This window comes from Oryx dammah, unplaced genomic scaffold, assembly GCF_014754425.2.
Source record: "Oryx dammah isolate SB20612 unplaced genomic scaffold, SCBI_Odam_1.1 HiC_scaffold_18, whole genome shotgun sequence".
NCBI classification, from domain to species: Eukaryota; Metazoa; Chordata; class Mammalia; order Artiodactyla; family Bovidae; genus Oryx; species Oryx dammah.
The window spans coordinates 97,770,374-97,794,190 of NW_024070202.1; the positions used below are offsets into that span (position 1 = coordinate 97,770,374).

General features: G+C 41.3%; 1 protein-coding gene and 1 non-coding gene across 2 annotated transcripts in view; both read left to right on the plus strand.

Annotated features, from left to right (window-relative positions):
• The window catches only part of EXOC4 (exocyst complex component 4), an 824,501-nt gene that overhangs the window by 620,755 nt on the left and 179,929 nt on the right, over nucleotides 1-23,817 (plus strand). The gene's annotated exons all lie outside the window — the stretch shown is intronic.
• Nucleotides 11,613-11,685, plus strand: TRNAR-CCU. The gene has a single exon. It is a non-coding gene; the product is annotated as a tRNA-Arg (tRNA).

Consider the following 23,817-nt stretch of genomic DNA (forward strand, 5'->3'; position numbering starts at 1 on the left):
CCCAGCTCTGACCAGTACCTTCCAATTTAATTATCTGATTTCCCTGTTCTACTAGCTGTGTGGCCTTGGGCACATTTCCCACCCTCTCTGTGCCTCAGTTTTCCCCCTTTGTTTTATTTACTTATTTATTTTTAAACCTTTAAAATTTATGTTGAAGTGTAACCAGTTAACAATGTTGTGATGATTACAGGTGAACAGCAAAGGGACTCAGCCATACATATACATGTATCCACTCTCCCCCAAAGTCCCCTGCCTCCCATCCAGGCTGCCACATAACCTTGAGCAGAGTTCCCCATATTATACAGTAGGTCCTTGTCAGTTATCCATCTTCAGTATAGCAGTGTGTCCATGTCCATCCCAGACTCCCTATCTCTTCCCCCTATTCTTCCCATTGAAAAATGGTGATAACAGTACCTTCTTCACAGGGTTGTTGCAAGGATGAAATAAACTACTGTGTAAATTTCTAACTTACGTATTAATGTGAACACCTTCTAAGGTGTTAGAACTGTCAGAACTTAGTGAAAGTCCACTGTTGTTACCATCACTGTCCCAGTACTTCCTGAACATGCAAAACCTGCTGCCCTTTCCCCCGAGGCAATCTAGCTCTTTGCAGAGACCTGGATGGTAGATTTTCTTTTTGGGAACTGCTTGAGGCAAAAGGCAGCTGTTAATCCTTTCCTGGGAAACTAAAGGTTTGCTTTTTCTTTTACAAGTGGGAGCAGAAAAGGAGAAAAATATTCTTATAGAGTATCCCTGCCCCCCTCAGTCCTGCCAAGGTTCCTGTGGCAGTGAGAACAGAAATGAGTCTCTAGAAAATTATCCTGCCACATTCACTTAAATGTGATACGTGGTCTGACCTGTAGGATAACAGTGGAAAACTCTAATCACTTACTTAAACCTGCCAAAGACTAATTTTTAGAAACCTCAGAGGTGGGTGTGCATATTAAAAGAGACTGGGTCCTTTCGGTAGAACCTGAGCAAATGTGTATTGATTGACTTAATTAAAGGAAGATTATGACTTGTACGCTGCCCTCTGTGTGTTATCTGACTGTATGGTTCCCAGGGATCTTGAAAGCATGTGTGCTAATGGCCTTCTCATTTAAAGCAGCATGAATCGGAGGTTATTTCATCAATTTGATAATCAAATAATTGCCAAGAACACAGAAGGAAAAAAACAAGAATTTTCTCTAATAAGTAAATTAAAGGACTTGAAACTCTCTGTAGTAAGAGTTCTGTATGGAGGTTGGTGCAAAGAGATCCTTTCTAGTTTTCAAATAAGGGTGAGAGCTCTTTAGCTTTTACTTCTTCTAATCTCACTTCCTGACTTGGGCTGGGGTCTTGGAACCCTGAAGATTTGACTGGATTATTTGTTTGAGATGCCTCCAGTGTCAGAATCTTCAGGTCATTTCTCTTGGATCAGACTTCCCAGAGAAAGATTCTCTCATCTGCTGCCTGGAGGTTGAAGGCCTCACTGCCATCATTCAGGGAACCGAATGGGAAGAGGAAGGTCAGGGATTCTTGGCATCTGATATGCACTTAACTCCTTAACTCACTTAACTCCTCTGTTTTCCCCCATCTTTAGTTGTTCATTCTGTCTCTGAGCCCAGAGACCTTCTATTTCACTCTTTCCAAGGAATAAACCTTCATATTTTTACCAGAGTGGAGGAGAGACAATTACCCAACAGGGAGTGTAGTCTATGGATCTGACTACTTTTTTAAAATAATAGACTTTCAACTAATCCTCCTTGTTTTAGCCATTCCTTGTATTAGTTGCTCCTCTTGTTTTGCCCTCACATCCAGATAAACCTGGGGCTGTCTGGAACTTGCAGTGGAAAGTGAACTGTTTCTCTGCTTTTCCTACTACTGACATGAGATTCCACTCTCTTGAGCCGGTTAGAAGCATTTACCAATCTGACCTGCTTTCTTGCTTCCAATATTGCATTGTCTTTTTCTTCTCCCTCCTATTTTCTTTATCTTATAGATTTCTGTCTTGGCCAAAAATAGTCTCCTTACTGTCATTTCTTGAGATTTGGGGGTGGAGAGAGAGAGTGAATAGAGGTGTATGTTCTTTACCGAGAGGTAAATTCTCCCCTAAGTACATCTTTCTCATCTTCATTAAACATAGTTATTCTGTTTTTCTGTATCCAAGCTGTACCACGTTAGCTATAGCAGGAAGATAGGATCTGTCCTCTAAACTAGAATTTATGGCAGGAAATCCTTATCACTTGAGAGAAGAGATCCTGGAGGAGCTAGAAATACAGTATTCAATACAGCTCAAAGGGTCTTAATCTCAGTATTAGCTTTACCAGAGCCAACCAGGGGCTTACATCTGTGCTTCTTCTTCGCAATTATAAAAGTGAGAACTGTGTTAGCTAACTTCCAATTCAATCCTCAGTTTGCCACTTGGGATCTGGAAGCTAGCTGATTTTTTGACCTAAGGTGCTCCACTATGTAGGGTTGCCAGTTATAATTATATGTTCAGGTGTCAATTAGCAAAACAGCCCATTATTTGGCAGCTTGAAGTAATGAGGTGGATCTTGCACTAATCTTCCAATTCTACAAGCAGTTGATAAATGCTTTAGCCATAAAATTCTATATTGTACTGGATCTAGTGAGGTGGAGGTCAAAATTTTCAATGTGCGTTCCTTTGTGAGCTCACGAATTTTCAAATATTACTAGAATCTTGAGTAACAAATAAGCAGAAAGTTTTCCATAAAAAAACAGTTTCACACTCAAACACACATAAGCATTGCTTTGTATACAAAGTGACAAGAATTTCAAAGACCTCATGGAACAGATAGAATGGAAATTCATTTAGTGGCAAAAAATGACTGAATATGACTGTACTACTCTGTGCTTGACTATGGAGAAACCTTGGTGAGTGAAACGGACTGACTTTCTCCAAAGGTTACTAGTTTCCTGTGATATTTGACTTTTTCTTCTCTCTGTATCAGAGCTTTACATTTTTCTTAGTGCCACGTCAGATCCTAATACTAAAATAGTACTCGTGATGTTCCTGAATCCTCTTTTTATACAGTTTATCATTACTGCTCACCTAAGGCCTTTTATTTCATGAATGTCCTGGTCTGTTTCTTTACTTCTGTTTCCTGTGAATAAAGAGCCTGTGTAGAACAGAGTGGAGAGGCAGGCCCTCATTTAGAGAGTGTGAGGCTGGGTGGTAGGTTTGTGCAGTGGTCTTTTGTTTGATGCTCATGACCTATGGCATGTTAGAAAACATAGACTCAGGCCTTCTCTGAACTTACCTTCTCAAACTCCCTTTTTTACACTTGACCTCTTGGTCATCTCCTTTCATCAGATTAGAGTGGCTGTTTGATTTATATATATATATAAGCTCTATCACTTTTCTTTGATTGCCTCTTCCTGAATTTATTTCCTGGTGTGGCAAATTTTGGACATTGTGAAGGTCAACTTTCCACCCCGTGACCCACCCCACTTATTTGAGAATGGATACTCACACTCAGTGACGTACAGCTGGCTTCCATAGGCTCCCAAGAGCTGGCTGTTAAAATTTTCAGAAGTTGTGTGAGCCGGTTAGTAAACACAGCCATTACTAAAAAGTAAGTCCTATAAGATTAAAAGCAAAGGTAATAAATGCCAAACTCATCACGTGATTATTCTGCGTTTTACTAGCATCTCTGTTCTTAGTCTTTCGCACCTATTACAGCTGTGGCAGCAGCACTGTATTACCAGGTGTGTCACTGTGCACCTCTTCCCACCTCTGCGCTCAGAGACATCACATTGGAAGCTTGAGATATACTGTGGCGGGAGTGTCTACAAGTGGAAACCATCGAACATTACAAATCAGGACTCCCTCAGCTCCCTAAAAAAAGAAGTGAAAGTGAAGTCGCTCAGTCGAGTCTGGTTCTTTGTGACCCCATGGACTGTAGCCTACTAGGCTCCTCCGTCCATGGGATTTTCCAGGCAAGAGTACTGGAGTGGGCTGCCATTTCCTTCTCCAGGGGATCTTCCCGACCCAGGGATCGAACCTGGATCTCCTGCATTGCAGACAGACGCTTTACCGTCTGAGCCACCAGGCTGTTAACCTTTTGCCAGCACATGACCAGTCACACTGTTCTCATCCACTGCTGCCAGCATTCCAGGCACTGATGATCTTGAGCCGCTTCAGTTACCATTTGTCTTCACGATGGCAGCACTCCTCCACCAACGTGGTCACGCCCACCTTACATGTCTTTGCTCGAAGGTCCTGAGAACACCAAGCCCGACTTTTAGAGTGACTCCATGGCTCCTTCTAAGCTGCGCTTCCCTCCATCCTTCTCACTCCCAATGAATCAGTCATTCATCTCTCTCATTCTCCCTCTGTTTTCCAGCATCCTTCCTCCTTCTATCCCTCCCTCTTCTTCTTCCTCCTCCTTATTCTTATGAGCAAGGGCTCTGGTGCCAGACTGACTCTGGCCCCACATCAGTTCAGTCGCTCAGTCGTCTCTGCGCTTTGCGGCCCCATGAACCGCAGCACGCCAGGCCTCCCTGTCCATCACCAACTCCCGGAGTCCACCCAAACCCATGTCCGTTGAGTTGGTGATGTCATCCAACCATCTCATCCTCTGTCGTCCCTTCCTCCTGCTGCCCTCAATCTTTCCCAGCATCAGGGTCTTTTCCAGTGAGTCAGTTTTTCGCATCAGGTGGTCAGAGTATTGGTGTTTCAGCTTCAATTTCAGTCCTTCCGATCAGGCTCCACCATTCACTAGTTGTGTTACCCTGGGCTTTGTGCCTCAGTTTCATCATCTGTCAATTGGAATTCATAGTAGTATCTGCCTCATAGAATTACTCTGGGGATTAAATGAGTTAATAATTTTAAAAGCACCTAAAATAATGCCTGGCATATTGTAAATAATATATGCGTATTTATAAGAAACTAAATACTTCCAGTTGCTCTCCATCCTTAACCCACAGGCTTATTGTATGGTAGATAGTTTAAGACAGAAAAGAGAATAGCAAAAGAAACATCTGAGGGTAAAAAAAGAAGAATGGCCTGGGGTTATAACACAGGATTAGTAGCTCCAGGGAACTAGGAAAAGCTTTAATGAAAAGGGCTTCCCTTGTAGCTCAGCTAGTAAAGAATCTGCCTGCACTGCAGGAGACCCCGGTTCGATTCCTAGGTTGGGAAGATCCCCTGGAGCAGGGAATGGCTACCCACTCCAGTATTCTGGCTTGGAGAATTCAGTCCATGGGGTCACAAAGAGTTGGACATGACTGTCTTTCACTTTAATGAAACAACCTGGAGAAAAGGTGCTTAAGAGGGGAGACAAATAGGAAGAAAAACAGTCACATTTCAGAATAATATGCAAAGATTAAAGCATACAAATGTCTATTTTAGATATACACACCAAGAAAATTAAGGGATACTGTGTAATGCATAGAAATTTCCCATTTTAATTCACGCAGTGAAACCAATTTTGCCCCTCATCCTGTGTAGAAATTTGGTTGTCACACACTGAAGGTACTTAGGCTAAGTAACATTTGCATTGAACAAGAGCCTTGGAGCCCGAATGGGAGATGTCCGTCCGTATCTTATGAAAAACGCAAGCCCAGGAGCCCCATACTCATTTGTCTGACCATCTGGAAATCTCGAGTGATCTAAGCACTTAATTTTACCCTCATTTTTAGAACAAAAAGGATACAATAAAGGAAGAAAATGGGCAGCAGGGACATTCCACTTTTCATTAAAAAAAAAAAAATCTTAGTGATAAAAGGAGCAGAGAGTTTAAAAGAAAAAAAAAGAGAAACCATTAAAATGATTTGAATGCTCTGTCTGTGTTTTGTGGTAGGCTCTATTGTTTTCAGTTATATGGGAACAGTGGTAATTTTATGAATCATTAGAGTTTTCTTTCCAAATTATATCTGCATGTTCTTAAAGTACCTCCTGAGTTACCTACAGTAAGAGGCTGTTGAACAAATTTATTATTCCATTTAGTATGTTTGAGTTTTGTGTTAATTTTTTGTATTGTAAAAAATTTTATGCTTACAACTTGAAGATAAAATCTTGATAGCTGAATCTTTGTGTGCTTAATTTCTCTTAATTTTTAAAACATGTGAGCCTGTCTCTGCTCTCCTCCTTCATCTAATGAGACTCCAGGGTAAATACAAAATCCTATTTTGGTGCAGTGAGGACCACCCACCCCTTCACCCCTACAGGTGAAAACAGTCACAACAGTTGAACGTTGTCCCTTGGCCCTTTTGTCTCACCAGGCATAGTGATCTATAAAACACGTACACTGTTAATGATACCTAACCCCTCCCTCATAGAGCTGTGGTTCCCAAAGCCCAATCTACCAACCTGGCTGAGTCAGCCCAAAGTGAGATCCACAGAGAATGGATTAAATAAAATCAGCATAGTGGGGGTGGTGATGGGGGTGGGGGTAAAGGTGGGTGCAGGTGGGTGTGATGTGGGTGGGTGGGTGTGTGAGAGAGAGAGAAGGTTTTTTGGGGGGGAAGAACTGTCCTTTTTTCTGATATTCTTTTCCTCCTCTATTTTTTTGCTGCTAAAGCATTCATACTTTTATCATACTTATGTAAAAACAATGACAGTGTAGGTGATCTCTTTTGGTTCTGTTTTAAGCCTCATAGCTTAGCACTATCAAAAGTTGAATCTGTGTTGGTCCATTTATGTTTCCTGGCTGGGGATATCCTAAAGTCTATAAATTATCATACACCTAAATGCTGGCTGTGTCTTTGCCAGTAACGTGGGCGTTTCCTGTGTGAAGAAATTCTTACAGAAGGAGACTCGTCAAAGCTTCAGCATTCCGATTTCTAGCCACTAACTGTTTTTGGACTCAGGAGAAAAGCTGCTTCCCTGGGCAGTGTGTGGGGGTGATTCTGTTATTGCTCCTTCCATGCAGACTTTGGCAGGATGCCATGAGATGAGTTCATCAGATGCATTGTGAAATTTCTCATCTCATATAGGCACAGATCATGTGCTTTGATAACTAAAATCTAGGATAAATGTGAATGAGTCACCTCCTAAACTTGGGAAAAAGAGGTAAAGCTCAAATCAGCTTTATGGTGGGCAGGCTGAAGATGGCACCATGGGTCATGAAGATTATCACAGCCCTTGCTAATGAAGAGCGAGTATCTTGTTCAACCTCCCAAAGGCAGTCAGTGTTAAAACCATGTTTGGAACTCAGGTCTCCTGACTACTAGTGATTTGATTTTTGCCCAGTGGTACATATTGTTCTGGTGGTGGTGGTTTAGTTGCTAGTGCCCAGCTCCTGTGACCCCATGGACTGTAGCCCACCAGGCTCCTCTGTCCATGGGATTTCTCAGGCAAGAATACTGGGGTTTTGCCATTTCCTTCTCCAGGGATCTTCCCCACCCAGGGATTGAACCTGGGTCTCCCACGTTGCAGGTGAATTCTTTACCAACAGAGCCACCAGGAAAGACCTTCATACTCTTTTGCTCAGCATGCACAGGTCACAAAGAGCAGTTAACTTTATAGAATGAGCTAGAATGCTGGACGTACAACAGCCAGTTTTTGTCAAAAACCAGATCTAGTTTTTTAAATTCATGAGCTCTTCTCAAATTGTATTGGCCCTCCCAGTATAAGTCATAACCGAGTTGGGTTATGACTTTACCCTTGAACAAATTTCCCCTTGCGTGGCACGCTCGCATGCTTCCTTGCACACTCTCTCTGCAAAATAATCCCATATGTTCTATTTTCCTGAAAGCCGAGCTCCCTTCTCACTCTCCTCCACAGAGGGATCCAGCTCTCACCTCTGAGTAACTGAGGCTGAAACGATTTGGAGGGAAACTTGTCAGCATAATTGATGATTATATGGTGTGAGCCACCAAAGACAGGTGAGCCTGCACAGAGTGGAACAAATGTGTGTGTAGCATGCATTTCCCACTGGGTTCAGCCGGACTTCCTCTTCTGACATGTTGATTTATAAGTTTGTAGCTCTTCCCTAATGAATTGTGCCCCACCGTGGGTCATTGGAACTTCCTGCTGCAGAGGCCTTGCTTTAACTAGAAAAAAGAATTGTGAAGGTTCTGCTCTGTGAATTTCCAGGTTTGTGTGTGTGTGTTGGCACTAAATGGAGTGACTGAGGACATGTAATCTTCAAGAGGACAAAATAATCACATAATACACTTGAATAGTACCACTACATCAAGAAAGGGGTTTCTGTGAATACAGATGCTTTGCAGCTTGACAGAAAGTAGTCTAAAAAGAACTTGAAAAACATAGCCACATGCAAGCATTTAGGACCACCTTTGGTGGCAACTTGGTGTTCTAGAGTTCTTTACAACCTCTGTCGAACTGTTATGCTTGTTCCTTGAAACTGCTTTAAGTGTTAGACTTGCTAAAACATAGGGGTGGTAACGACTGCTCTACTTTCTCACAATCTGTTGGGATAATTGATTGAAATATTTACGCAGTACTCCGAGTTCTCAGGAAAAGGGGTGTTAGAAAATGCGACAGTGATGATGTTGGCAGGGCATGGAAAATTATGTGAAAATATAATCTCCAGGAAGATAAGTTTGAGACAGTTTGAATTACTAGTCTGAGCCTGTCTGGCAGTCTTCTGTCCTTCTGTCTAAACCTTTTGTCTCAGTTATCAGTTCTGGGTGATGTAAGAGGGCAGGGTATAAGGAAAGCGTTAAAAGATTAGACCTGTTGCTGGCTTAGCATTGTCCCGAAGAGTGTCTTGGCTGCTGGCATTGGAGTGGCCTGTCCTTCCAGATGGCAGGTTAGCCAGGAGAGTCTGGGACCCGGAGTCTCCAGTCTTCACTCCTTGCCCTGACTCCGTCCTGTCTACTTGGTGAGCTCCTTCACAGCTTCCTGTAGACCTGGTTATGGTCTCACCAGTCCCAACACTGACACTGTCACCTGAAGGTCATCATAACCTTCCGTAATCAGTCCTCATGCACCTTGACCGTGCTGCACTGGACACTGTGGACTGCCTGGAAAGATTAACTCATCACTTACTCCATTTCTAGAAGCAGCTGAAGATTCAAGCTGCCTGACTGGAACTACAGCTTAATAGTTGGGTGACCTTAAACAGTTTGATCTCTTAGTATTTGGTTTCCCCAACTATCAAATGGGCTTCCTGGGCACAGTGGGTAAAGTATTCACCTGCGAATGCAGAAGACGAAGGTTTGATCCGTGGGTGGGGAAGATCCCCTGTAGGAGGAAATGGCAACCCGCTCCAGTATTCTTGCCTGGAAAGTCCCATGGACAGGGGGACCTGGTGAGATATAGTCCGTGGGGTCTCAAAGAGTTAGACACAACTGCGCAATTGACCACAACACGTAACTACCAAATAGAGATAATAGTACTCTTCTTATAGATAGTAAATACATATTATATAAATAAAATGTTTAGAGAGTTAAATGAGGTAATGCGTAGTAGGTGCTCATTATGTGTTGGATAGATTGATGGATGATGAGTAGGTAGCTCATTCTAACATTTGCTTTTATATTATAATATACATGTTACTTAATCTTTGCCAGTGTATCCAAAATAAGAAGGAAACATATATTTTATCTTAATTAATATAGTCAAGTACTGGCTAGAATTTGATTATCTAAGAGTATGTGTTTTCTATAGGCTTGTCTATATTTGTTCTTTTTCATGCCTTTTTACTTTTATGTGGCTTTCTGTTATTCATTTTTTCTTTGAGTAAATTGCCTCTTAAAAAAAAAGAACTTGTATTCATTGGATTAAGGAGAAGAATGTTTTGATTTTTTTTAATGTATATATAACTAGAGTGTAGAGCATGGGATCATATTGGGCCCTCTGAACAGAAAGAGAACATTTAGAAATATACAGCGGGAAAATAAAATTCCTGGAAATACTGTCACCCAGAATTAGCCTTCCACTGAAGGTTCTTACTGCTCCATTAGGGCTTCCCTGATAGTCAGTTGGTAAGGAATACGCCTGCAATTCAGGAGACCCCAGTTCGATTCCTGGATCAGGAATATCCACTGGAGAAGGGATAGACTACCACTCCAGTATTCTTGGGCTTCCCTTGTGGCTCAGCTGGTAAAGAATCTGCCTGCAATGTGGGAGACCTGAGTTCAGTCCCTGGGTTGGGAAGATCCCCTGGAGAAGGGAAAGGCTACCCACTCTAGTATTCTGGCCTGGAGAATTCCACGGACTTTATAGTCCATGGGGCTGCAAAGAGCTGGACACGACTGAGCGACTTTCACTTTCACTGCTGCATTGGCGGACTTGGGAGTGGTTGGTTTCTTAAAAGTCAGACGTTCTTACACTGCCCCTCTTCTTTGAAACTCTTCTACCTTAGCTTTTCTCATACTTGTTTTCTTGATTATTTTGTCCTTGTCCCTCTCTTTTTCTCCCTGTTGAATCTTCTATTCCTATCGCACTGTCCAAGCCACCCTACCACCAGAGCCTCAGTCAATCCCATTGTGCCACTCAAGTCCATCCTCATCTAACACCATGTCCCCCAGGAGAAGTCAGTGTATGGGGTAGTCAAGAAAACATTGAAATGGGAATCCAAAGACTTCCTTTCAAATCTTATTTCTTTTTTTTTTTTTTTCTTGATGTTTTTAAGATTTTTCTATTTATCTTTAATATTCAGTAATTTGATTGTAAAGGGCCCCCCTATAGTTTTTGTCTTCGTCTCTTTTAAGTTTGTTGAGCTTCTTGGATCTGTGGGCTTATAGATTTCGTCAAATTTGGAAATTTTTCAGCCATTATTTTTTTCTGCCCTGCCACCTCCTTCGGGAACTTCACTTGCATGTATATTAGGTTGCTTGATCTTGTTTTCATCTTCTTCCCCTCTGTGTTTTATTTTGAGTAGTCTCTATTGCCATGTCTTCCCCTTCTCTGCTTGTCTTGTTCATGGTTTTCTTTTATGCTCTTGAGCATAGGAGCATATTTATAATGGCTATTGTATCTTTATCCTTGTCTGCTAATTCTGTTACCTGTGTTGTTTCCAATTCTTTTTCTCTTATTTTTCCCCTCCTTATGTATTTTCCCTTATATATTTTCCTCCTCATGTATTTTGAAAGCCAGGTAATTTTTGATTAGATGTGTGCATCTGTGCTAAGTCACTTCAGTTGTGTCTGACTCTTTGCGACCCTATGAACTGTAGCCCACCAGAGTCCTCTGGACATGAAATTCTCGGGCAAGAATACTAGAAGGGGATGCCACGCCCTCCTCCAGCAGATCTTCCTGAGCCAGGGGTCAAACCTGTGTCTCTTGTGTCTCCATTAGCAGGTTTATTCTTTACCGCTAGTGCCACCTGGGAAATGATTGGATGCTGGACATATAATTTTTATACATCATTCCGTTCAGTTCAGTCACTCAGTTGTGTCCAAGTCTTTGTGACCCTATGGACTGCAGCACGCCAGGCCTCCCTGTCCATCACCAACTCCTGGAGCTTACTCAAACTCCTGTCCATTGAGTCAGTGATGCCGTCCAACCATCTCATCCTCTGTCGTCCCCTTCTCATCCCATCTTTAATCTTTCCCAGCATCTATCTATACATCATTGGATGACAAATTTTGCTGTAGTCTTTCAATATTATTGAGCTCTGTTTAAGACACATTTTAGTAACATAGAATTATATCAGTTATTTCAAGCTTTGCTTTTAGGCTTTGTTATACATGAAGCCCCAGTGGCCTAATGGATAAGGCATTGGCCTCCTAAGCCAGGGATTGTGGGTTCAAGTCCCATCTGGGGTGGCAAAGTTTTTAAAACTACTTCCCTGGTGGTGCAGAGGTTAAAGCATCTGCCTGCAATGTGGGAGACCTGGGTTCGATCCCTGGGTCGAGAAGATCCCCTGGAGAAGGAAATGGCAACCCACTCCAGTATTCTTGCCTGGAGAATCCCATGGATGGAGGAGCTTGGTGGGCTACAGTCCATGGGTCGCAAAGAGTCGGATACGACTGAGTGACTTCACTTTCACTTTCACTATACATGTCCAGGGCAATCTTTAGTCTAAAACTAACTTGTCCCACTACTGTGGCAGTACCTTTCTGAGAACTCAACCGGATTCCCTATCTATAGGGAGATCCTTCCACGCTAGCTGGTAAGAACATGAACCATTCTTGCTGCTATATGAACTCTAGGAATTCTACCTGCTCTTTGCACATAGTTCATTCACCAGCCTTGGGAGTTCCAGCCACACAGGCAAAGATTAGTACTCAGCCAAAGATTCAGAAAACTAAGATCATGGCATCTGGTCCCATCACTTCAAGGCAAATAGATGGGGAAACAGTGGAAACAGTGACAGACTTTATTTTGGGGGGCTCCAAAGTCACTGCAGATGGTGACTGCAGCCATGAAATTAAAAGATGCTTACTCCTTGGAAGAAAAGTTACGACCAACTGAGACAGCGTATTAAAAAGCAGAGACATTACTTTGCTGACAAAGGTCCATCTAGTCAAAGCTATGGTTTTTCCTGTGGTCATGTATGGATGTGAAGGTTAGACTATAAAGAAAGCTGAGCACTGAAGAATTGATGCTTTTGAACTGTGGTGTTGGAGAAGACTCTTGAGAGTCCCTTGGACTGCAAGGAGATCGAACCAGTCAATCCTAAAGGAGATCAGTCCTGAATATTCATTGGAAGACTGATACTGAAGTTGAAACTCCCAATATTTTGGCCACCTAATGCAAAGAACTGACTCACCTGAAAAGACCCTGGTGCTAGGAAAGATTGAAGGCAAAAGGAGAAGGGGATGACAGAGGATGAGATGGTTGGATGGCATCACCAACTAGATGGACATGAGTTTGAGTGAACTCCGGGAGTTGGTGATGGAGAGGGAATGGCATGCTGCAGTCCGTGGGGTTGCAAAGAGCTGGAAACGACTCAGCAACTGAACTGAACTGAAAATTTTGAGGGGACTCTTTTTTTCCCCCTTTATTTTTTTTTGAAAAATTTTTTTGTTTTTATTGAAGTATAGTTGATTCACAATGCTGTGCTAATTTCTGCTTTACAGAAAAGTGACTCAGTTATATGCATATAAACATTCTTCATATTCATTTTTATTCCGGTTTATCCTAGCAGATTGCATAGTCCTGTGTGCTATACAATGGGACCTTTTTGTTTATCCTTCCTAATAGTTTGCATCAGCTAACCCCGAACTCCAGTCCATCTCTCTCACTCCTCCCAACCCTTGGCAACCACAAATCTGTTCTCTCAGTTTATGAGTCTGCCTTTTTTTTTTTTAAGGTAGGTGCATTTGTGCTGTGTTTTAGATTCCACATATAAGTGATATCATGTGATATGTGCCTTTCTCTGCTGGCTTACTTCATTTAGTATTACAATCTCTAGGTCCATTTGCTTTGCTGCAAATGGCATAATTTCATAACTTTTTATGTGAAGACGAACTGAAAAGCCTCTTGATGAAAGTGAAAGAGGGGAGTGAAAAAGTTGGCTTAAAGCTCAACATTCAGAAAACGAAGATCATGGCATCTGGTCTTGTCACTTCATGGGAAATAGATGGGGAAACAGTGGAAACAGTGTCAGACTTTATTTTGGGGGGCTCCAAAATCACTGCAGATGGTGATTGCAGCCATGAAATTAAAAGACGCTTACTCCTTAGAAGCAAAGTTATGACCAACCTAGATAGCATATTCAAAAGCAGAGATATTACTTTGCCAACAAAGGTCTATCTAGTCAAGGCTATGGTTATTCCAGTAGTCATGTATGGATGTGAGAGTTGAACTGTGAAGAAAGCTGAGTGCTGAAGAATTGATGCTTTTGAACTGTGGTGTTGGAGAAGACTCTTGAGAGTCCCTTGGACTGCAAGGCGATCCAACCAGTCCATTCTGAAGGAGACCAGTCTTGGGATTTCTTTGGAAGGAAAGATGCTAAAGCTGAAACTCCAATACTTTGGCTACCTCATGCAAAGAGTTGAGTCATTGGAAAAGACTCTGATGCTGTGAGGGATTGGGGGCAGGAGGAGAAGGTGACGACCGAGGATGAGATGGCTGGATGGCGTCACGGACTCGATGGATGTGAGTCTGAGTGAACTCCGGGAGTTGGTGATGGACAGGGAGGCCTGGTGTGCTGCGATTCCTGGGGTTGCAAATAGTCGGACACGACTGAGCGACTGAACTGAAGTATTCCATTTGTATATATACACCACATCTTCTTTATCTGGTCATTTGTAGACTTTTGAGGTTGTTTCCATGTCTCGGCTCTTGTGAACAGTGCTGCTGTGAGCATAGGGGTGCATGTATCTTTTCGAATTATGTTTTTGTCTAGGGGTATGCCAGGAGTGGGATTGCTGGATTCTGTGGTAGTTCTTCAGCATCAGTGGTAGGGGGATAGACTTGAATTACAGTGATATTGAATGGCTTGCCTTCGAAACAAAACGAGATCATTCTGTCATTTTTGAGGCTGATCCCAAGTACTGCATTTTGAACTCTTTTGTTAATTATGAGGGCTACTCCATTTCTTCTATGGGATTCTTGCCCAGAGTAGTAGATATAATGGTTATCTGAATTAAATTCACCCATTCCTGTCCATTTTGCTTCACTGATTCCTAAGATGTCAATGTTTATTCTTAGCATCTCCTGCTTGACCAAGTCCAATTTACCTTGACTCATGGACCTAACATTCCAAGTTGCTATGCAATACTGTTCTTAGCAGCATCAAATTTTGCTTTCATTACCAGACACATTCACAACTGAGCGTCGTTTCCACTTTGGCCTGGCCACTTCATTCTTTCTGGGGCTATTAGTAGGTCCCCTCCTCTCTTCCCCAGTAACATATTGGACACCTTCCAACCTGAGGGACTCATCTTTCAGGGTCATATCTTTTTGTCCTTTTATACAGGTCATGAGGTTCTCACTGCAAGTTTACTGGGGTGTTTGCTGTTTCCTCCAGTGGTATATTAGATGATACCACTCTAATGGCAGAAAGTGAAGAGGAACTGTAAGAGTCTCTTGATAAGGGTGAAGGAGGAGAGTGAAAGAGTTGGCTTAAAACTCAATATTAAAAAAACTAATATCGTGGCATCCGGCCCCATTACTTCATGGTAAATAGAAAGAGAAAAGGTGGAAGTAGTGACAGATTTCCTCTTCTTGGGCTCTAAAATCACTGTGGATGGTGACTGCAGCCCTGAAACTGGAAGACAATTGCTTATTGGCAGGAAAGCTATGACAAACCTAGACAGTGTGTTGAAAAGCAGAGACATTACTCTGCCAACAAAGGTCCTTATAGACAAGGCTATGGTCTTCCCAGTGGTCACGTACTGTTGTGAGAGCTGGAACAATAAAGAAGGCAGAGCACCAAAGAATTGATGCCTTTGAACTGAGGTGCTAGAGAAGACTCCTGAAAGTCACTTGGACAGCAAGGAGATCAGTCAATCTTACGGGAGATGAACCCTGAATACTCATTGGAAGGACCGATACTGAAGCTCCAGTAGTTTGGTCATCTGATGCCACAGACGACTCATTGGAAAAGTCCCTGTTTTCCATAGTGGCTGCACTGTCTTACATTCCCATCAACAGTATAGGAGGGTTCCTTTTCCCCCACACTGAGGGGACTTTTCTTGATGATATACAGAGATCTCTCTCTGTTTCTCCCTTCCTCCCTCCCTCCAACTTTCTCCCTCTCTCTCTTTTCTTCCTTCCTCCCTTCTTTCCCCCTTTCTTTGTGCAGCTCCTGCCTTCCCAGTATTTTGCCCCGTGAAACTCCAGCTTCCTTAGTGTTCCAAACTTCCAAGTTCTATTTCCTCAACTCAGCAAGACTTCCAGGCTCTGTTTAGGTACCACCTTCCGCATTATGGCCTGGAAACACCAGCTGGGGTGGCCATAGGTCTTGCTTCATGCATTTTCCTTCTCTGGTATCTGAAATCTATTACTTTGTGTATCTCATCTGGTTTTCTAGTTGTGTAAGCCAAGATTTCAAGCTGTTTTATACCAAAATACTTTAATATTACAGAGCAGGAGCATTTTCTTATCAAAATAACATTATCACTGTTATCAACATTAGCAGTAAATTCTTAATGTCATATAATATCTAGTTCGTTTTTAAATTTCCCAAATGTTACAAAGATGTTCTTTACAACTTAGTTTTCCAAACTAAGATTCCATCTAGGACCATAATTGTAACGTGGCTTAAGATAATTAGACTGTGGACAGCAAGGTGCTTTTGGCACTAGAACTCAGTTTCTGGGCTCCACTGTCTAATACACTGCCCTCTTTCTCCCCATCTATAGGAAAAGGCCTTCAGCTTGTCATTCAGAGTTTCCACAAACTGATTCTCCCCTGTCTGGTCAACCTTTCTCCAACCACCCTTGACTTCTCTTTGCTATGTGAGACCAGCTCAGTCCTCCTTCCCAGCCTTTGCAACCCCGCTTCTCTAGCCTGAAGTATCTCACCTCTTCCCTTCCATGTATCCAGCCTGACCCATCCTCCAGGTCCCAGTTCAGGCTCCCTGACTCCTCCTCCATTGTCTTTCACACTTAATTTCATCTCTTGGAATGCCACTCGTTTCTTGTTCTGAATGATATTATCCCAAGTAGACAGTCATCACCCCTTTGAAAAGAGACCATGCTTTATACCAAGAACATTGCTTGGCAAAAATGAAGTACTGTAGCTGCTAATTTTGTAACTATGATAGTTCTGTGACCCTCCTAACATGTAGCACTAGCTAGTTGGCAGAATAGTAACCTTTGAAATATGTTTCTGTTTAGAGGGGAGGGCAGACTCGGGGATACTTCTTGCAAGTGATAATGCTCACCTATTGTGGATTATTTTGCCTTTCTGGGTTCCATTACACATCAAGGGGAATTGATAACCAGGCCATAGAATTACATTGATTTGAAGTATATAAGTCAACAAGTATTCCTTTGTTATCTAGTGTTAGCTAAGGAAACAGAGATGCCCCCTGGGTTCTCACAGTCTAATTAAGCACAACTGTTCCACACTTCTTTCCCCTTGCCTGCTATTTGTTTTGTTCTGAATATGAAATCACAACCCCCTAAATAAACCTCATAAAAAGCCAGCTGTGCTTACAATGTTAGGCACAGATTGTATTCAACCATAAATGATCCTCTATTCAAAATGTTAAAAAAAATAAGTATTATTAGTAATTTGCATCATATATATTGCAAGTTTTTACTTGGCAGATAAATTTTATGAGCACTTTTGTGACTTCTACAGGGATATAGTCTTTTTGATTGCCCAGAATTTAACCTTATATTTTCTTTGTTTAAGCCTACTCATAAATTCTACCTGACTCTTGAGACTGCCAGAACTCAGAATGTACTTCCCTTTTGGCTATATGTTTTGCTTTTCTGAACGGTAGAATAGAGCCTTTTGAAATTGTCTGCCTACACTTGAAGTGGATCATCTGGTGACTAGTGACATCAGTTGGGATTACTTTGTTGTATTTTCTTGCTGGAGAAGGAATATTCAAACATATTTAGATACCATGTTTGTATGTGTTGTAAAAAGGCCTCCAGGATCTAGCTTCCAGGGTCCTCTCTCTGCCTGCCTTCTCAATCTGCATAAACACAGCACACTCTCACCCCAGCCGTGAGGAACCACGTGCAATTCCCAGAATCCCACACCATTTCCTGATTATGCTATTCCATCTACCATAAGTGTTTTTCCTGCCTTCTTTGTCAGTTGACAAGTTGCTCTTTGTCTTTCTGGACTCAGTTCGATTGTAACTTCCTCTTCCTCAGGATTCCTTCCACCCCTTCTACCCTAGTCCAGTGAACTCCTTCCTCCCCTGAACCTCTGCTGCCCTATATACACATGCCCAGGGTAGCGGTGTCTGTAACACTGTGTTGTCCATATTTGTGAACTTGTATGTCTCCTCCTGCGGAAAATTCTGAAAGAGATGGGAATACCAGACCACCTTACTTGCCTCTTGAGAAATCTGTATGCAGGTCAGGAAGCAACAGTTAGAACTGGACATGGAACAACAGACTGGTTCCAAATAGGAAAAGGAGTACATCAGGGCTGTATATTGTCACCCTGCTTATTTAACTTATATGCAGAGTACATCATGAGAAATGCTGGGCTGTGAAACACAAGCTGGAATCAGGATTGCCAGGAGAAATATCAATAACCTCAGATATGCAGATGACACCACCCTTATGGCAGAAAGTGAAGAACAACAAAAGAGCCTCTTGATGAAAGTGAAAGAGGAGAGTGAAAAAGTTGGCTTAAAGCTCAACATTCAGAAAACGAAGATCGTGGCATCCGGTCCCATCACGTCATGGGAAATAGATGGGGAAACAGTGGCAGACTATATTTTGGGGGGGGGCTCAAAAATCACTGCAGATGGTGACTGCAGCCATGAAATTAAAAGATGCTTACTCCTTGGAAGGAACTTTATGACCAACCTAGACAGCATATTAAAAAGCAGAGACATTACTTTGCCAACAAAGGTCCATCTAGTCGAGGCTATGGTTTTTCCAGTAGTCATGTATGGATGTGAGAGTTGGACTATAAAGCAAGCTGAGCACCAAAGAATTGATGCTTTTGAACTGTGGTGTTGGAGAAGACTCTTGAGAGTCCCTTGGACTGCAAGGAGATCCAACCAGTCCATCCTAAAAGAAATCAGTCTGGAATAGTCGTTGGAAGGACTGATGCTGAAGCTGAAACTCCAATACTTTGGACACTTGATGCGAAGAGCTGATTTATTTGAAAAGACCCTGATGCTGGGAAAGATTGAAGGCAGAAGGAAAAGGGGATGACAGAGGATGAGATGGTTGGATGGCATTACCGACTCAATGGACGTGAGTTTGAGTAAACTCTGGGAGTTGGTCATGGACAGGAAGGCCTAGTGTGCTGCAGTCCATGGGGTTGCAAACAGTTGGACACAACTGAGTGACTGAACTGAACTGAACTAATGTCTCTTTCTCCTATCTAAAATTATTGGAGTCAGGAAATTTGTCTCTTCTGGATCTTTATCTCCTACAGTTAGGTTAGTATTTGGCATACAAGAAATATTTACTTAATAAATATGTATATATTTAATCAATTTGTTAAATTCTCTGCTCTTTCTCCACCAAACTTCTGTTCTTTCGGAACAGTTCTCACTTATAACAGTGGTCTATAATAATATTGCCAACAATACTGCTGCATCTTCACATTTTAAAAATACACCCTAGTGAAAATCATTATAATAGAAGCCTTATATGCTTACATATGGTATTCTCAGACAGAGTTTTGAAGGGATGCCTATTCATTTGTGTAATGGCTGGATATAAATTGTTCAGAGTTGAGATATAACATGTGTGCGTGTAACCACCGACCAGATGTCCCTCCCAATCAGTACCCCGCTCCTCTACTAATCTGGGCTCCCCAGAGAAACAGAACCAAAAGAAGGGGAAGGAGAGATGGCTGTATAGATAAATATGTTCTAAGTGCTTGTAGCAGGAGAACTTAATGAAGGTTAGGAAGAATCTTCCCACAGAAAGGAGTTTTTATCTAAGGCCTGAAGGGTAGGAGAAAGTGCTCTAGGAAAGGAAGGCAAGGGACTGAACTTTACAGGCAAGTGCAAAGCCTTGAAATGAGAAGGAAAAATGGAAGCAGCCTCATGTAGCCAGATCTTAGAGAGCGAAGGGGAAATGGCAGTATTGAGGCTGGAGGGGTAGAGAGAAGCCATGCCATGAAGGGCCCATGGGTTATATGAGAATGATTGGTTATAGAAGCATGAATGGGAAGAGTGTAGAAGTGGCAGTTTCCTTAGTCACCAATCCTTGGATGCATAGTCTTTTACCAGTTAGCTTATTAAAGGAGCAAACCAATTCAGATTATTTTAAACATCACATAAATCAAAATATAGATTATAAACCAGAAAGAAGATTTCTGTCATTATTGTCATTATTGTTTACAGCTAACAACAACTTGGAGCTGTTAGTAACTGGAAGGACAGTATGCAATGATGAGATCTGGAAACTTGTAGTTGGATATATCCTCCTAAACAGAAACATTGTCATCATTAAGTATTAGGAAAAGCCCCCACGCCCCACCCCTCCAGTTATTGCTGTGTGTCTTGCTGAGGGGATGTGGTGGGGCATGTCTGAAGTGATAGATGGATTTACTCTTTTCTTTCAAATTCTTCCTAAAGCAGTTTCCCAGGACCCTAGGCTATTTGCAGCGTCTCTGAAGCATCCCTAATCCAAGGGCTGAAACAGTATACGCACAGAGACCACATTCTCCAAACCAAAGTTTTTTGGTTTTTCCTTAGTTGAGAATTTATTTATACAGCTTAAAACTTTAAATTAGCAATTTAGTTGTGTGTGTGTATATATATTTATGGATTGTCATTAAAGAAAAATAAAACAATTAGGGGAAATTAGCAGTGTTTTTATAGAAAAGTCTGAGATCTCCAGTCTTTAGAACCATGAGAATGAAGATACAGTAATGTAGTAATAGAGACTGTATTCTGATTCAACATTACCAAATCAGGCTTTTGAACCATTATCCTGCATTATAATTCTATTCTGTCTTTTCACCTTGTTCTGAATGTGCATCAGTTCATCTGATAACCATCTGTTGAGCACCTGCAATGTGCCAGATACCTTCTCCTAGGCAGTAGAGATATGAAGGTATAGTCACCCCATCAAAAGGAATTTGTAATGTGATGGAAGAGACTGTGAGTAAGGAAGTGACAGAGAGACAAATAGCATGATATTGTTTATACATGGAATCTTTTAAAAGGGTACAAATGAGCTTATCTACAAAGCAAAAATAGAGTTCTAGGTACAGAAAACAAGCTTATGGCTATTTAGGGGTTAAATGGGGGAGGGATAAATTGGAAGATCAGGATTGACATATACACACTACTATATATAAAATAGATAACTAATAAGGACCTGCAGTATAGCATAGGGAACTCTACTCAATACTCTGTAATGACCTGTATGGGAAAATAATCTTAAAAAAGAGCAGCTATATGTATATGTGTGTATATAACTGATTCACATTGCTGTATACCTGAAACTAACATAACAATGTAAATCAACTATACTCCTATTTAAAAAAAAGTTTACCACTGGTTGCTGTACCCCACTAGGATTTGGCCTAAGTGGACAAGGTCTTTAATGTCCAATCATGTTTATTCATTTATTCATTCATTAAAAATTTTAAGCTCAGAACCAAAGAGTTGGTCCTTATATACCATCTTCTTATTTTACATTGCTGATATAGCCCTGTAAGAAACTTTAGTTGTTTATTCTTCATAGCAATTTTTTTTTATTGCCTCAGCTATCCTGGGATTTTTAATTTTTTTTTTCCTGTTCTCATTTTTCATGTCAGGCTCAAACTTATTACCTGGTAATAGGTTACAAGAAATGAGAATTGAGTTATTTTTAAACAAATATCAATCATATGTGATATGTTTAATGGCAATTATAATGAATAAAATCAAGGTTTTACTTATGATGAAGTCATTATAGTCACCACTGGCAAATCGCCAAATTAATAATGAGCCAATAAATCATTTGTGATGCCAAAGGGATCAAATAAAAACAGGATTGACCTTGTTAGACATTTGATATTTTCAGTATTTATCTGTCAGAGCCACTGATTTGGAAATTGTTATAAATTCTTAGAAAATGGAATCTTTTTCCCCTGTAAAAATGCCCATCATTTGGCAAACTACAGTGTCATTTTCCTTGAAGAGAATGTAGTGATTGATTATCTAGAGTGCTACCATGACAAGGTAAACCAAGCAAATAGCTGGAAAATTGTATATAATCATATAGCATCACATAGGCTCTGTGTTGAGCACAACCATTAGAATTAAACCATGGCATTCTAATCATTCCCTGCAGGTACTTTCTGTTTGCCCCAAAACCTTTATCTCCAGGGGATATTTCTATGTGCTTCCAACCTCCCCTTCCCCTCCAACTGATATCAGCACAATTCTAGTCACCCAAAAGCCCCGGGATAAATATAGACCCAACTGAATCCACCCAAAGAGACTTCAAAACGCAAAGATGTGTGTGTCTAGCACCCTTCGCATATATGACACCCCTCACATTGTTTATATGAGTTAACACTATTAGTCCTGTTTTTTTGATTAGTAGTACTGAGCTGAAGATCCTAAGAAATTACAGAATACGTGAAGAAAGGGAAGGATGGGGAGGTTATGTTTTGTTGGGTTTTTTTTAAGCTGGCTGAATTTAAGATTTTTTTAGTTGGAGGGTAATTGCTTTACAATGTTGTGTTTGTTTCTGCTGTACAACAGTGTGTGAATCAGCTGTGAGTATATACATATCCACTCCTTCCTAAGCCTCCCTCCCATCCTCCTGCCTCCCACCTGTGAGAGTAGGCACTGATTTATATACACTGCCGTGTGTGAAATAGACAGCTAGAGGGAAGCTGCTGTGTGACGCAGGGAAGGTTTCAGAAAAGAAGAACACTAGTGTCACTTTTGAGAAGTCGATAGTCTAATCAGGAGGAACAAACACGCCTGAGATGACCTGGAACAGTAACACAGTATTCCCGAAGTCTGCAAGCACCAAGGTACCAACCGAGTGATGAAGGGCCATAGAGGACCATCACCTTCTCCTTGGTTACCAGAAGCTCAGATAGAGCCATCGGAAAGGGAGGAGCTCCCCCAAACTATCCCAGAGTGGATTATCAATAGCATCATTGGAAATAGAACCAGGCCCTTTCTCTCAGTGATCTGAGCCATCTGCTTGCGCTCACCTTCCCTGCAGTGTTTCAGATTTTAAACGGCCTTTGTTAGGATGGCTGGAGTCCACTCTCCGTTATTAATTGCTGTCCACGTGTGGTAGGATATCCTGTGTTCTTAATCAGGATGAGGATTTTTGATTCTTCATGGCAGCATAGGGAAATGTAGCTGAGCAGAATCAATTGCTGTCACTCACACACAAACACCAAGGAACAGAATTATGGATCAGGGTGAAGCTGCAGTGCTTTAATCTTAAAATCAATACAGAAAAGGAAGTTGAACTTGTGGGGATTCTATAGAGACTGTAATTTGGTTTCCCATGGAGTTTTCCCTACACCATGTAACTGCTCCTTCCTTTTCATCTTCTGATTATTTCACTTGGGGTGTGGGGAGAGGAGAGGCAAAGAAGAAACTTCTAGAACCAAATTAGCCTAAATAAGCACATACGTGTAAACTCATAACTAAGCTGGTCCCCCACTGTGTTGAGAAAAGCTGTACACTTTTGTCCATTCTTGTCTGTAGAAGAAAGAAAACCAAAACCCTGTACCCCATAGTCTGTATTTAAGCATAATAAAATGCCTTTGATTATTTCAAAAGTTACTGTCAGACCGGAAAAAAAAAATTTCAATGTTCACTTTTCTGGCTCAGTCTGGAACTCTATGTAAATAAATACATATTCATCAAACCAGCTATTGACCAAAGGATTCCAAAATACTAAGCATGCAATTAATATTTACTCCAGTGTAATTGTGCTCTTTGGGAAAGAGGCACAAACAAATGGTTTGAACAATTATACCTTTTCCTTTTTTCTGGTGTGGCTTGCCACCTTTTTATTATTCTTAAGCAAAAATTTAGAATTTATTGAAAATGTCTCTTTTTAGATGTAGCATTGTTTCACTGCACAGTATTATTAGTCTCTAAAGATGGGTTTATTTTTTCCCTTGGATATTCCTTTAATTTGCTTTTAAAATACATCTATTTGGACACTGCTTCTACAGGGACCAAAACAAGAAGCACCATGACCTCATGAGAAATGTTTCTAAAGCGCAATGGAGTAGTGAAAAGATTGAAGTCTGGAGTCCTTGCTTTGCTTTTTTCTTTCTCTAAGCCTGTTTCCTCCTTTTTACACTGGGGATGGTTAAGGGATTCAATTGATAGATTTGTTGAGAGGATTAAATGAGATAAAGCATGTACAGTG